General features: G+C 36.2%; 11 non-coding genes across 11 annotated transcripts; 10 read left to right on the top strand and 1 right to left on the bottom strand.

The window, feature by feature from the left end:
* Positions 1-10,491: 10,491 nt before the first annotated feature.
* TRNAQ-CUG (transfer RNA glutamine (anticodon CUG)) lies at positions 10,492-10,563 on the bottom strand. The gene has a single exon. It is a non-coding gene; the product is annotated as a tRNA-Gln (tRNA).
* A 778-nt stretch (positions 10,564-11,341) lies between these two features.
* On the top strand, positions 11,342-11,413 carry TRNAQ-CUG (transfer RNA glutamine (anticodon CUG)). Its single transcript has one exon. It is a non-coding gene; the product is annotated as a tRNA-Gln (tRNA).
* A 228-nt stretch (positions 11,414-11,641) lies between these two features.
* Positions 11,642-11,713, top strand: TRNAQ-CUG (transfer RNA glutamine (anticodon CUG)). The gene has a single exon. It is a non-coding gene; the product is annotated as a tRNA-Gln (tRNA).
* Positions 11,714-11,792: 79 nt separating this feature from the next.
* Positions 11,793-11,864, top strand: TRNAQ-UUG (transfer RNA glutamine (anticodon UUG)). Its single transcript has one exon. It is a non-coding gene; the product is annotated as a tRNA-Gln (tRNA).
* A 1,102-nt stretch (positions 11,865-12,966) lies between these two features.
* Positions 12,967-13,038, top strand: TRNAQ-UUG (transfer RNA glutamine (anticodon UUG)). The gene has a single exon. It is a non-coding gene; the product is annotated as a tRNA-Gln (tRNA).
* An 80-nt stretch (positions 13,039-13,118) lies between these two features.
* On the top strand, positions 13,119-13,190 carry TRNAQ-CUG (transfer RNA glutamine (anticodon CUG)). Its single transcript has one exon. It is a non-coding gene; the product is annotated as a tRNA-Gln (tRNA).
* A 79-nt stretch (positions 13,191-13,269) lies between these two features.
* Positions 13,270-13,341, top strand: TRNAQ-CUG (transfer RNA glutamine (anticodon CUG)). The gene has a single exon. It is a non-coding gene; the product is annotated as a tRNA-Gln (tRNA).
* Positions 13,342-13,711: 370 nt separating this feature from the next.
* TRNAQ-CUG (transfer RNA glutamine (anticodon CUG)) lies at positions 13,712-13,783 on the top strand. The gene has a single exon. It is a non-coding gene; the product is annotated as a tRNA-Gln (tRNA).
* Positions 13,784-14,745: 962 nt separating this feature from the next.
* TRNAQ-CUG (transfer RNA glutamine (anticodon CUG)) lies at positions 14,746-14,817 on the top strand. The gene has a single exon. It is a non-coding gene; the product is annotated as a tRNA-Gln (tRNA).
* Positions 14,818-15,051: 234 nt separating this feature from the next.
* On the top strand, positions 15,052-15,123 carry TRNAQ-CUG (transfer RNA glutamine (anticodon CUG)). The gene has a single exon. It is a non-coding gene; the product is annotated as a tRNA-Gln (tRNA).
* Positions 15,124-15,201: 78 nt separating this feature from the next.
* Positions 15,202-15,273, top strand: TRNAQ-CUG (transfer RNA glutamine (anticodon CUG)). The gene has a single exon. It is a non-coding gene; the product is annotated as a tRNA-Gln (tRNA).
* Positions 15,274-15,488: the final 215 nt, after the last annotated feature.

Raw genomic sequence — 15,488 nt, 5'->3', positions numbered from 1 at the left:
TATGAAAGTTCCTGAGGAACATTGTCCTAATTTTCATGCTTTTTCTGTTAGCAGTTCTTTAAAAAAAAAAAAATTCAAGTTTGGCAGATTTTAATAATATGTGTTATGATTATAGTTGTTCTCAAGTTGTGGATTTGCTATATACTTTTAGGGTAGTGCATTTTTTTAACAGACATATTATATTTGTATGTATATATATACATATGTATGTATGTATATATGTATGTTTGTACGTATCATGAAATTAATATGAATTCGTTGAGTGGTACAGGTGCTAGCATACTTGTTGATTTGACATGTATACTTAAGTATTCAATTATGAATATGTTAATTATCCATTTGATTCTACAAATATCAATATCAATTCATTCTCAGTAGAGGGAGAAGTGTAACGTTATTCTCACAAGAAGAAACATAACCTTGTATGGAAAAGGGGCTGACTAAGCAAAGAGCATACGACTTATCAGTACTGAATGGCATCACGCCTCCTTATATGGAACGACACAGACAGACAGAGAGAGAGAGAGAGAGAGAGAGAGAGAGAACCAAGGTCGGGAAAGCAAAAGAGGAGAAACATGAATGAGGAAGTCTAGAGAGAGAGAGAGAGAGAGAATGTCTGCCTTATTTGGGGCCCTTGCTCATTCATTGACAAGGCCGCTGAAGCGAAGCCATGGCATTTGGTGTCGTGTGTTTTGTGTTTTTATTCATGTCACAAAGCAGACCAGCTCGTAACTGCCTCTTCCCTTCCGTTGACAACCCTCCTCCTCCTCCTCCTCCTCCTCCTCCTCCTTAATCTCTTTACCATGCCCACCTCCTCCCCCAAAGACTTATTAAAAAATAAAAACTATCAATATGAGAGGGAGCGCACTTCAAGACTCTAGTAAGTGTACTCCACACCTATTCCCCCTCCCCCTCCCCAATCTCTTTACCATATTCCCCCCGCCCCCAGGTGCTTTCCTTCAGAAACTTGTTAAGGTTGAATTTGAATGGTATTTATTTAGAAAAAAAAAAGTTAGCAATATGAGAGGGGGTGGGGAGGGGGTCTCTGTTAGACTCCAGAGTCGTCTACTCATCATTTTCGTTTTTTTCCAATCTATATTTTATTTTTAGATAATTTTTGGTACATCTAACGTTCCTTTTGAATAATTTGATAAAATGCAGATCTCACCCCACATTTTGGTATTTTCCCAGTATTATGATATTTTATATTTTATATTTTATTTTAGTCCCTTTTCCATACAAGGTTGTGTTTCTTCTTTTGAGAATAATATTACGTTTCTCCCTCTACTGAGAATGAATTGATATCGATATTTGCCAAATTAAATGGTTAACTAACATATTCATAATTGAATACGTAAATATACATGTCAAATCATCAAGTATACGTTAGATATCCGAAAATATTTAGAAACAAAAGAAAATAATTTTTTGAATATCTGAAATATTTCAATATTTTAACAGTACACGTCCATGCGTCAAGTCTTCGTTTCAATTTTCGTGGAACCTCTTCAGAAAGTACATCCAAATTCCCTTCTTAGCAATCCACTCTCATCCGGTGGGGATTCCCTCGTTGACCCGTTCTCGCAAGGAAAGTAATGTGAGAACGTGAGTGACTCACGTTCGGCACCGTTCCCTTACTTTCTCCTTATACGGAGGTTGCGTCCGCTGTTCCCAGACAGTGACGTCACGTTTTTTTTTTTTTTTTTTTTCAACTTCTCGCTCTGCCGATTGACCAGACAAGAAGATGGGTCGCCGTCAAGTGGACGGGAGACCACTTGGCGTCGAGTGGAAAGTGGCCCTGTGGAAAAGTGGTCTAGTGCTTCTTAACCAATACGCCGTGAGTTTTTAGATCTATGGACCTTTACGGATGCGTGCTTTTGAGTAGTGCCAGATATTGGACTGTACAGGCTTTCATTTGATTGTTTCTCGTTTATATATATATATATATATATATATATATATATATATATATATATATATATATATATATATATATATATATATATATATATATATATATATATATATATATATACACTGTCAGTTCTGTTATAAGACTTTTGGTCCATTTATGCCACATGCAGTTTTTTCAAATTTTTGTTACAGACTTCTGTTGTAATTTTTATAGTAAACACTTGATCCTATACACCCTCTTCCTTGCCTACACCCACTGTATACCTGTGGCTTAATATTTGTGAATATAAAAAAAGTCATGCGTAGATGAGTGACAAAAGTTCAGCGTATGTGTGTATTTTATATATATATATATATATATATATATATATATATATATATATATATATATATATATATATATATATATATATATATATGTATATATTTACACACACACACATGCAAACCAATCACCTGCAACAACCTACCATTACTAACCGTTATTAACCTTACTTTTTAGAAAGGTCTCGATTCCTCCAAGTCATTATTAGTGAATTCTCACGCCAGGTGAGTCACTGTCGCGAGGTTAGTTGTCATTATGTCTGGCGGGGACATCAGAATAAACTACTTCAGTTTTCCTTCGGGTGAAACTAAAGGCGTTTCCTTATGGTCATCTTGCGTGAGTCACCAAGTTGGAAACCTTGTTGGGGGAGGGGCCCCCCCCCTCCGCCCTCCCTCGTTGAAGGGAACACCCCCTTCATGAGTCTTGAAGGACGAGAGAATCCCCGAGTATGAAATTGGTGTGAAGGGGGAACCAGGGTCTCTAATTTCCTTTGCTTTTTCTTCTTCAGGTTTTTTTTTTTTATTGGATGTTTACTTATATTCGCAGAGTAAAGTTATACTTTTCATACGTATATACTTACATTTATATTTACGGTTATGTATGTATGTATGTATGTATATATATATATATTATATGTATAAGGGCTGATGCCTTTATTTATATATTCATCACGTTCCATAGTTTCGTGGTTTAGTTTATATATATATATGTATGTATATATGTGTGTTGTGTGTGTGTGTATATATGAATAAAACTATATGATGAAGAATGCTGTCAAGATTGGGAAAAACATTTTATTGAGTAGGGTTTCGAGGTAGATGACCTCTTCATAAAGCTGATATTACAGACAAAAGCTGTAAATCGAAGAATAAATACACTAAATTGTATTTTCAACATTTTAAATAATTTTGTCATCAATTTCAACTTGATGAAGTCTAGGTATGCTTCGAGATTCCAAAACCTTTTATTTATTATTTTTTGGCCGTATTGCAGAAGAGGAAAATAGCAAAGAGATATTGATTGTTTTTGCCGTGAAAAGCCCTTTATTTATAATTTTTTGGCCGTATTGCAGTAAAGGAAAATAGCAAAGAAATATTTATCGTCTGTGCTGTGAAAAGCAAATCATGAAAGGATTTTTCTGTGTACGTACTCGTAATCGGATCGAGCATGGGTGACAGTGAACTTATCCACCAAGCCATCGAGAATGACTAAGATTCCAACCTTTGTCTTTTTCGGATAGTACAAGGACGACAATAGTCTTGTCCACCCAACCATCTTGAATGGGCAATAGATCTGCTGTCAATCGTGGACCATTCCAAAACGCATGGGTTCTATCACTTGTCTATTTCGTCCTCATCATTTTATCTTATTTGCATCGCCGGTTTATATCACTGTCAGTATCTTCACCTTCGCCTTCACCTTCAGCTATCACTTTCGTCATCTCCCGCGTCCTTAATCCAGTTAATTATCAGCCGAAGGCCGTCCGCATCCTTTTGCACACGGGTCCTCGTCGCGTGTTTTGATGACGTCATCAAAAGAAAGGTTTGGGGAGGGGAGGGAAGAGATTAAGGGGGGGGGGAGGGGAAGGAGCTATCCAGAGTGAACCTACGTGCACATCCTGTAAGGGATCCTCATGACTGGTGCCTGATCGGTGCCAGAGTAGTTAATGAGAGGGTTGTGTGTGTGTGTGTGTGTGTGTGTGTGTGTGGTGCCAGTGCCATTTGAATTGACGCCCCTGTGCCGCCTCACCGTGTCTCTCTCTCTCTCTCTCTCTCTCTCTCTCTCTCTCTCTCTCTTCCGTGTGTTTGGCAGTTTGCTTGTATGTTTGTCAAGGGTTTAGGCTGATAGTTTGGCAGTTTTTGTTTGAATGTTTGTAAGGAGAAGGGTTTAGGCGTGAGTGATGAGGTGAAGATTTAGATTTACATTTATATATAGAGAAATATATATACTGAGGTTTAGTGAATGCGGTTGAGAATGTTTACGCATTAAGGAGAAATTGCTCTAGAAATAAATTTGATCGAATTTTTAGTATGATAATAAGTTGAATTATGAATTGGAATTAGGAAGATGTAGCAGCAGATGTTTTTAGTGATTGATAAAATTATTCATGTATATATATATATATATATATATATATATATATATATATATATATATATATATATATATATATATATATATATATATATATATATATATATATATATATATATATGTGTGTGTGTGTGTGTGTAAAGAGCCATTTCAGGTGTTTGCAAAAGAGAGCACTGAGAGTAAATGTGAAGAAGAAGAAGATTTTGACGGTAAGATAGAAACCAGGCAGGTGGAACAATAGATTTTAGTATGGGGATGTTGGACGCAAGGAAGCAGTGTAACGGTTGATGGTAGAATGAGATAGGAGATGATGAGTCACTTCGTACGTGAAGCAATTATCCAACAGAAGAGTGGGAAGGATCTTGAATTGTAATTGGAAGCCAAGGTTGGAATATTGAACTGATTGTTGAACCAACTCTCCTTCATGGAAGTGATGGTGGGTGTCAGATGCGAATGAAGTGAAAATAAAGAAATCTGTTGGTGCACCATTTATTAAATAGATTCTCTCTCTCTCTCTCTCTCTCTCTCTCTCTCTCTCTCTCTCTCTCTCTCTCTCTCTCTCTCTCTCTCTCTCTCAAATCCATGATACAGGAAGCAGTTAACCATAAAAAAATGCGAAGTTATTGAGGTACCATATATCATGTACCTCTCTCTCTCTCTCTCTCTCTCTCTCTCTCTCTCTCTCTCTCTCTCTCTCTCTCTCTCTCTCTCTCAAAGAAGCAGCTATCTCTCTTTCCGTCTTTTGTAAGCGTTTGAAGTCTCTCTCTCTCTCTCTCTCTCTCTCTCTCTCTCTCTCTCTCTCTCTCTCTCTCTCTCGTCTTGAAGGTGTTTGGTATTTCGAACTAATTAAAGATAAAGCCGACTTTGCAACTTGACATAGCAAAGTCCGCCGCCAGGATAAACGGAGTTCTGATTGGTATATTGACTCTCGTAATTGAGTTCCCTCGAACTTTCGCTTCCTGGTATTTGGAGATGTGTTTTGAAGCAGTTTCAGGCCCGGATTAAATGGTACTGCTTGAGTTTTTTTTTTTTTTTTTTTTTTTTTTTTTTTTTCGCTGAAAGCAGTATTTGCTCATGATACGCAGCGCAGAATTATTATTTAGTATTGAACACTTACACAGACAGACAGGGCTTGGCCTTTAGTATAAATTTTATATTCCATTCCACAGCCCAGAGATCTTCAAGCAGTAAATATGACAAAGATAAGAAACATAATTTTCTGTTTTCTTTGAGACTTTTAATTGCTTTCACCCCAAGGGCATTTTTTATTTTTTATTTTATTTTTTTTTTTTGCTCGGTCCTTTTTTTTCAACATCCTTGTATTTTCTGTGTGGTCATCGGCCAGAAAAATGCCCTTGATTGTAGTCTAATTGGCCTTCTCTTATGAAAAATAGTCTCTTATGAAAAAGAGTAGAATATATTCTTACCATTTTCATGATTTTTAAACTCACCAGCCGTCTCCGTTTACTCAGGACCGCTCCGCTGTATAATTTCCGGGATCATTCGAGGCTGCAGTTATATTCATGAATTAGCGTCTGCTTGCAAAAGCACCTGAAAGAACTCTTTAATGATGGATATTTCACGCAGCGTTTTTGCGTCTTTTATCCTTTCATAGTGGTAGTTACCGCCTTGTTTTTGTTGACAGAGGGATTTAGGTTTCATTAATGTGGTCGGTGGGGGGATGACCATCACAATTTACTGGGACTGTCTTATCAGCGGCTACTCACTCTGCAGAGAGAGAGAAAGAGACAGTCTTTGTAGCGTTAGTTGAAGCGAGGACCCACTAAAAATACTCGTCTGTTTCTTGGGATCACATGTCGAAAAGTGCCCGAGGGGTTTGGTTTTTAATGTCTCGTAGCTTATTTTGTTTTCAGTTTTTTCTGTTTGTAAATGTGTTTTATTTATTTACTTTTTTTTAGTGTCGTGTTGGTGAGGGAATGTACGGATACATTTGTCCTTGTCTTTTATTTCGTTATTATTTTTTTTTTCCATGTTTTAACTCTTTTGCATCACTTACAATTCTGCTTCTCATCCTTCGGAATGTTTGTATTGTTTTGTTTGTTACCGTGTTAACTGTTCAGATTTTGTATATCCTTTATTCTCCTAAAGATTCCACCATTATCATTATGTTACGCATGGAAGTAGTAACTAAACCAACCAGAGGTTTAATTTTTTAACATAGAACTAGGTATTTATGCACCGATATTTTGAAAAAAGCTTTGTAATAATGTACCGGTATTTTGAAAAAACTAGGTGTTAATGTACCGATATTTAAAAAAAATAGGTATTAATATACTGATATTTTGAAATAGTATATAAATATCAAAAGGCGATGGATATTTATGTGCTATTTTGTAATAGTGTTGAGACCGACAAGGTTAAGGTGCCCAAAATATCCAGGCCCCGCGAAAATTATAAGAGAGAGAGAGAGAGAGAGAGAGAGAGAGAGAGAGAGAGAGAGAGAGAGAGAGAGAGAGAGCAGTAGTGTTGAAATACCCAATAGCTCAGTTCATTCACGTTGTATTTATGTATTTTTTATTGGTAAACTTCATAACTGATAAGAGAAAAGTGAAGTCCTAATTTCTACTACTGTAGCGCTCACACTTGGCATTGAAGCCTTGGCCTAGGCGCGTTATTAAGCTGGGTGCCGGCCAACGGCCATAGGCCTCACCCACTGTTTATTTGTCTTTGTCCCGATGTTGGTTTCTTGGTGCTAAGGAAGTACAGTGAGCCCGCCTTTAATTTCGTCGTCGTGCGCGGAAATCATTGTCTGTAGAGTGTTCTGTTCTTTGATGATCCAGATCTTAGGGTGAGTGTCGTTCCTTTTGTGACTGGCCTGTAGACTTCCCACTAGATCAGGGCATTAATCTTCGGGTTTTGTAACTTTTTGGGGGGTTTTAATGTCTCTCTCTCTCTCTCTCTCTCTCTCTCTCTCTCTCTCTCTCTCTCTCTCTCTCTCTCTCTCCTTAGAGTTTTCTGAGCATAGTAATTCTCAGTGATCATTCCAACATAAGCTAAAAATTTTTTATTTTCTCTCTCTCTCTCTCTCTCTCTCTCTCTCTCTCTCTCTCTCTCTCTCTCTCTCTCTCTCTCTCTCTCCTTTATAGTTTTATGATCATAGTAATTCTCATTGATCATTCCAACATAAGCTAAAAATTTATATTTCTCTCTCTCTCTCTCTCTCTCTCTCTCTCTCTCTCTCTCTCTCTCTCTCTCTCTCTCTCTCTCTCTCTCTCTCTTTATAGTTTTATGATCATAATTCTCATCTCATTGATCATTTCAACAGAAGCTAAAAATTTTTTTCTCTCTCTCTCTCTCTCTCTCTCTCTCTCTCTCTCTCTCTCTCTCTCTCTCTCTCTCTCTCTCTCCCCTTATAGTTTTATGATCATAGTAATTCTCAGTGATCATTCCAACATAAGCTAAAAAATTTTTATTTCTCTTCTCTCTCTCTCTCTCTCTCTCTCTCTCTCTCTCTCTCTCTCTCTCTCTCTCTCTCTCTCTCTCTCAATTGGGTGATTTCATATTGTGTACTGTTTCTTGGGCGTCAGAGCCAAGGTCAAGGAGGTTGGTGATTTGAGAATCTCTGAATCAAGATTAAGAGGCAAACAAAGGCTGGCATGAAATGTAGTAGTTTTTGAATCTTATTTTAAATGTATCTAAACAAATTTTAGTAACGGCTGTAGAAGCCATTCCTGCAAGTTGAAGGATAAATGACGATAAACCTATTTAATGTAGGTAACAGCTTTCACGAACCAGCTTTTTGGGGATGGACAACTTCCTCCAAAAAAAAAAAAAAAAAAAATCCTAATAAACTGGCAACAGACCACAGGTGTCGGATGAAAACAGGAGTTAGTAATGAGCAGAAACTCGATGTCCTTCCCACCAAGACAGAAATTTAGATTAACTTAACCCTTTTGTAGTATGGGAATGTTGCTGGCTGGCTGGTCTTACCTAAATGCAAATCAGATTCGTTGCAGTGTGAAGAGTATAACAGTACTAGTACGAATGTTTAGAAAGGATAGCACCATGAATTAATGTGTGTCAGGGTAGAGAAAAGAACGAAGACTTTTTAGGCTGAAAAAAATATGGAAAACAGTAGATTAATTTGTCACTGGAAAGTGCCCCAGTGTAATGCAACCTTCGAGCTCAGGGGAATTCTTATGCGCCCTGATTATTCACAGAAGTTTTAAAAGACATTAATTTATATCTTCATTCCATTTTCATTGTTGGATATGCTTTTGATATTTAATAGTAAACTAACCACGAGCTGGATCACCAAAGATATATTTGCTGATAGATTTATCGTGAAAAATTTTTTTTGCCTTTCTAACTTTCAAGAACACTTTCTAACTTTTAAGAATCTTATGTCACGGATGTGAATGGGGTTTAGATGTGTGAGGTGACCTTATGTCAGTGAGGAAGTTTTGGGAATGACTAATCCCTTGCTCAGTCAGATTTACTGAAGCTCTCAGGCCAGTGGCTCAGGCAGAAGGCGCCAGTGCATTGGTAGCATATATGACCTTGTGCTGTCTATCTGCCAATATGTCTCAGGGTCGCGTCACTCAGGTTCTTGGGGAGGCAGAAACAGTCTAGGGTATTGATGTCTGATACAATTCATAGTTTAGCTTGACAGTTTCTGTTTTGTACGAAAGTCTGGAAGGAACGAGTCACAATAGATCCTTGCACTCAACAGATTTGACAGGGTCTGTGACAGCTGCAGGCGTAGGTTCAAGGATACAGTTTTTGAAATCTCGTGATAGGGGTTTAAAGAGATGTCTTTTTGCACAAGTCGAACTCTCAGAGACATGAGATAAACACGTAGTCAGTAATGATTATCAGAATTAAAGTATTCTGCTTAGTTTTTTTTTTTTTTTTTACCATAAAGTTGACTACTAAGCAAATGGGCAGAAGAGTAGAATAAATAAGCACATTTTGTAGCACTTTTCCTTTGCAACCATTTAAATTAACGTTTATTTATCTTGTCATTTGCATGGTTGTGATTTTGAAAATTTTTACGCCATACTCGTGTTAGTGTTTAGGGTTTGAGATTACAAGGCCATTTATTTAGGCCCTGAATGACCCTAGGGTCAAGTGCGTGGACTGTGTCCCCATACTCCAAACATACATCCATCCATCCACGATAATATATTATTGTATCTTTTTTGCGTTAAGAATTTTAAAAGTGAAATTGTGTCGTTAAATTCTTTGTCATCAAAGACTGTGACTGACCATATTTTTATGCAATAAAATTATGTTCTCTTTAACAATGTTGTTACTGAACATTGGTGGTTTACCTTACTCGATCAGTTTTTTGTCAAATGAAATGTGGCATATAGTGTTACAGATAACCTGCAGAATATATATTACCAAGAATTTCTGTGAATCTTTTTTTGTCAAACGTCGTTTGACAGAGGGAGTGATTGGTTTAGACAGGTAAAATTTGAATTTTGTAGACAAGCGATGGTTTTGCTGACGAAAACTGCATTCTTTTTTTCTGTTTCGTAGATTAAATATAAGTAAGTGTAAATATTTATCATCGTGGATTTCTTATCTGAAAGTTATTAATCCTAATATTTTAATGAAGCATTTATGAGCAATTATGCTAGCTTAAATTATTTATTCGATTGCCTTTTCTTTTATTTTATTTTCTTATTTAATTGAAACTTCTGTCAATTATGGTGTCTGCATTCCTTGAAATCCTTATCTGTACTGTACTTTGTAGCGGGTCTTGCATTTTTACTTACAATCTTAAATTCTCATCTAGTATAAAAATAACGCTAATTTTACTGCCATTTTATGAGAATACCACTGCGGTCATTTTCTTTTATTTTATTTTATTTTATTTATTTATTTAATTATTTATTTATTTGTTTTTTGTTTGTCATTCTGCGGGAAAATGGCTATTAAATATGGGATGTCAGTCCAGTGACAAAAATGTGGCCATGAAAGCGATATAATTTTAAAAAAAAAAAAAAAGTACAATTGAAACACACACACACACAAAATTATTTTTATCCTTTGAGAGGAATGTGATCACGGTAGCAATATACTTTTACCAAACTAACAACTTCCTTTCGAAAATGAAGTCTCTCATATTCAGGAACCTTTGGTGTCTTGCAATCGCCACATTGATTAGTCAGAAGGAAAACATCTTCGGTAGGTCCCACCGAGACTCGAACTCGGATTGTTGGATTCAGAGTCCAAAGTGCTAACCATTACACCATGGGACCCTGGTGTGAGCGAATACCCATGCGTTTTAATTTTAAATAATTTTATTGCAATGTTGCTTTTTCGAAAATTAAGTGCATCTGAGATATAAGACAGAATAATTGAGGTGAGTATGCGTAGGATGTAGGGACATACAAATATGCAAGTTAGGGAAATGTAAGGACTAAGTGTTATACCAAGCATAACTGTCGACAACAGATGAATGCAAAATGAATAAGTAGGATATGGGGAAATATATAAGCGTGGAATTAAAACGTTAATGTTAGCAAATGGATAAAAAATGGTTTAATGGTAAAAGTTATGTTGTATTACAAAACTGTTTGGCTGGATCATTCGCAGACATATAATTTCAGTAATTTTTTCTGTAACTGGTTCCATGGTGTAATGGCCAGTAATTAGGTGTTTTAGGTATTTGATTTTGTGAAGGTGTTATTTCATATGGTATGCCATATTACAAAAGTCTTCAGGTCCTCATGTAACAGTGAAGTTAAAGTCCTCCTGGGCCTCTGTAGGGTCATAAGGCAGGCGCTAATCTCCTGTTTCTTAGGCCGACAGCCAGTGGGGGACAGGTCCCAGTGTCTATGACACGTGGCCAGTGTGTCGCTAGGCCCACTGTTTAACTCCTCAGCCAGGTCCAAGGTATAATGGTTAGCACATTAGACTGTATCTTACAATTCAAGTTCCAGTGTAGGTAGGACCTAGATGAATAAGTTATTCATTCGACATAATGAAAATGAGTTTTTAAAATAGGAAAATTAAGTACAATCAGCTTTACATATCGGTTCCATGGTGTAATGGTTAGCACTTTGGACTCTGAATCCAACAATCCGAGTTCGAGTCTCGGTGGGACCTTAGCGAGTGAATTATTTATTTGACATTTTGAAAATGAGTTTTCAAAGTAGGAAAATTAAGTAGAATCAGCTTTATGTATCGGTTCTATGGTGTAATGGATAGGACTTTGGACTCTGAATCCAACAATCCGAGTTCGAGTCTCAATGGAACCTTGGTGAATTATTTATTTGACCTTTTGAAAATGAGTTTTCGAAATAGGAAAATAAAGTAGAATCAGTTTTACATATCGGTTCCATGGTGTAATGGTTAGCACTTTGGACTCTGAATCCAACAATCCGAGTTCGAGTCTCGGTGGGACCTTAGTAATGAAGTATTTATTTAACACTATGAAAATGAGTTTTCAAAATAGAAAAATTAAGTAGAATCAGCAATATATATTGGTTCCATGGTGTAATGGTTAGCACTTTGGACTTTGAATCCAACAATCCGAGTTCGAGTCTCGGTGGGACCTTAGAAAGTGAATTATTAATTTGACCTTTTGAAAATGAGACTTTAAAATAGGAAAATTAAGTAGAATCAGCTTTACATGTCGGTTCCATGATGTAATGGTTAGCACTTTGGACTCTGAATCCAACAATCTGAGTTCAAGTCTCGGTGGGACCTTATTAAATGAATTATTTATTTGACATTTCGAAAATGATGTTTCAAAGTAGGAAAATTAAGTAGAATCATCTTTACATATCGGTTCCATGGTGTAATGATTAGCACTTTGGACTCTGAATACAACAACCAGAGTTCCAGTCTCAATGGGACCTTAGTAAATTGATTATTTATTTGACATTTTGAAAATAAATTTTCAAAGTAGGAAATTTAAGTAGAATCAGCTTTACATATCGGTTCCATGGTGTAATGGTTAGCACATTGAACTCTGAATCCAACAATCCGAGTTCGAGCCTCGGTGGAACCTTAGTAAGTGAATTATTTATTTGATATTTCGAAAATGAGTTTTCAAAGTAGGGAAATTGAGTAGAAAAAGCATTACACATCGGTGTAATGATTAGCACTTTGGACTCTGAATCCAACAACCCGAATTTGAGTCTTGGTTGGACCTTAGAAAGTGAATTATTTATTTGACATTTTGAAAATCACTTTCAAAATAGAAAATTAAGTAGAATCAGTTTTACAAACTGGGTCCATGGTGTATTGGTTAGCACTTTGGACTCTGAATCCAACAATGCGAGCTCAAGTCTCGGTGGGACCTTAGCAAGTGAATTATTTATTTAACATTTTGAAACTGAGTTTTCAAACTAGGAAAATTAAGTAGAGTCAGCAATACATATTGGTTCCATTTGAAAATGGTGTAATATTGACTTTGGACTGTTCCAGTTCGTGTCTGGTGGGACATTTTGTTAATTGTTTATTTGACATTTTGAAAAAGAGTTTTCAAAATAGGAAAATTAAGTAGAATCATCTTTACATGTCGGTTCCATGGTGTAATGGTTAGCACTCTGGACTCTGAATCCAACAATCCGAGTTCGAAAGTGAATTATTTATGACATATTGAAAATGAGGTCTCAAAGTAGTAAAATTAAGTAAAGTCAGCTTGACATATCAGTTCCATGGTGTAATGGTTAGCACTTTGGACTTTGAATCCAACAATCCGAGTTCGAGTCTCGGTGGGACCCTAGCAAGTGAATTATTTATTTGACATTTTGGAAATGAGTTTTAAAAATAAGAAAATTAAGTACAATCCCCTTTACATATCGGTTCCATGGTGTAATGGTTAGCACTTTGGACTCTGAATCCAACAATCCGAGTTCGAGTCTCGGTGGGACCTTAGAAAGTGAATTGTTTATTGGACATTTTAAAAATGAGTTTTAAAATAAGAAAATTAAGTAGAATCCTCTTTACATATCGGTTCCATGGTGTAATGGTTAGCACTTTGGACTCTGAATCCAACAATCCGAGTTCGAGTCTCGGTGGGACCTTAGAAAGCGAGTTATTTATGACATTTCGAAATGCGTTTTCATAGTAAAATTAAGTAGAGTCAGCTTTATATATCGGTTCCATGGTGTAATGGTTAGCACTTTGGACTCTGAATCCGAGTTCGAGTCTCGGTGGGACCTTAGTAAGTGAATTATTTATTTGACATTTTGAAAACGAGTTTTCAAAATGGGAAAATTAGGTAGAATCAGCTTTACATATCGGTTCCATGGTGTAATGGTTAGAACTTTGGACTCTGAATCTAACAATCCGAGTTCGAGTCTCAATGGAACCTTAGAAAGTGAATTATTTATTTAACATTTTGAAATTGAGTTTTCAAAGTAGGAAAATTAAGTAGAGTTAGCTTTACATATCGGTTCCATGGTGTAATGGTTAGCACTTTGGACTCTGAATCCAACAATCCGAGTTCGAGTCTCGGTGGGACCTTAGAAAGTGAATTATTTATTTGACCTTTTGAAAATGAGACTTTAAAATAGGAATATTAAGTAGAATTAGCTTTACATGTCGGTTCCATGGTGTAATGGTTAGCACTTTGGACTCTGAATCCAACAATCCGAGTTTGAGTCTCGGTGGGACCTTAGAAAGTGAATTATTTATTTGACATTTTGAAACTGAGTTTTCAAAGTAGGAAAATAAAGTAGAATCAGCTTTACATATCAGTTCCATGGTGTAATGGTTAGCACTTTGGACTCTGAATCCAACAATCCGAGTTCGAGTCTCGGTGAGACCTAAGAAAGTGAATTATTTATTTGACCTTTTGAAAATGAGACTTTAAAATAAGAAAATTAAGTAGAATCAGCTTTACATATCGGTTCCATGGTGTAATGGTTAGCACTTTGGACTCTGAATCCAACAATCCGAGTTCGAGTCTCGGTGGGAACTTAGTAAGTGAATTATTTATTTGACCTTTTGAAAATGAGTTTTCAAAGTAGGAAAATTAAGTAGAGTCAGCTTTACATATTGGTTCCATGGTGTAATGGTTAGCACTTCGGACTCTGAATCCAATAATCCGAGTTTGAGTCTCGGTGGGATTTCCAAAGTTAGCAATTTGAACTCCAGGTAAAAGTCTTAAGTAAGTATTAACTTATTTGACATTTTATCAGTTCCATTGAATCAACTTTATATGAAACTTTGGAGTAAGTGGGACCTTAAAGAATTTTTTATTTGAATTATTTATTTGACATTGCAAAAATGAGTTTTCAAAGTTGGAAAATTTAGTAGAATCAGCTTTATACATCGGTTGCATAATTTAATGGTTAGCACTTTGGACTCTGAATCCAACAATCCGAGTTCGAGTCTCGGTGGGACCTTAATAGGTGAATTATTTATTTAACATTTGAAACTGAGTTTCAAAGTAGGAAAATAAAGTAGAATCAGTTTTACATATCGGTTCCATGGTGTAATGGTTAGCACTTTGGACTCTGAATCCAAGAATCCGAGTTCGAGTCTCGGTGGGACCTTAGAAAGTAAATTATTTATTTGACATTTTGAAAATGAGTTTTCAAAATAGGAAAATTTAGTAGAATCAGCTTTATATGTCGGTTCCATGGTGTAACTTTGGTTCAAGCAACTTTGGACTCTGGGAGTTCGAGTCTAGTTAAGTATATTAGGACCTTAGAAAGTAAATTATTTATTTGACATTTTAAAACGAGTTTTCAAAGTAGGAAAATTATTTAGAATCAGCTTTATATATCGGTTCCATGGTGTAATGGTTAGCACTTTGGACTCTGAATCCAACAATCCGAGTTCGAGTCTCGGTGGGACCTTAGTAGGTGAATTATTTATTTAACATTTGAAAATGAGTTTCAAAGTAGGAAAATAAAGTAGAATCAGCTTTACATATCGGTTCCATGGTGTAATGGTTAGCACTTTGGACTCTGAATCCAACAATCCGAGTTCGAGTCTCGGTGGGACCTTAGAAAGTGAATTATTTATTTGACCTTTTGAAAATGAATTTTCAAAGTTGGGAAATTAAGTAGAGTCATCTTTACATATTGGTTCCATGGTGTAATGGTTAGCAATTTGAACTCCGAATCCAACAATTCGAGTTCGAGTCTTGGTGGGACCTTAGTAAGTGAATTACTTATTTGACATTTTGAAAATCAGTTTTCAAAGTAGGAAAATTATTTAG

Source organism: Macrobrachium rosenbergii, chromosome 27, assembly GCF_040412425.1.
Source record: "Macrobrachium rosenbergii isolate ZJJX-2024 chromosome 27, ASM4041242v1, whole genome shotgun sequence".
Lineage (NCBI taxonomy): Eukaryota > Metazoa > Arthropoda > Malacostraca > Decapoda > Palaemonidae > Macrobrachium > Macrobrachium rosenbergii.
The sequence above is the reverse complement of the archived record's forward strand: the minus strand, read 5'-3'. Positions and strand labels throughout refer to the sequence as shown.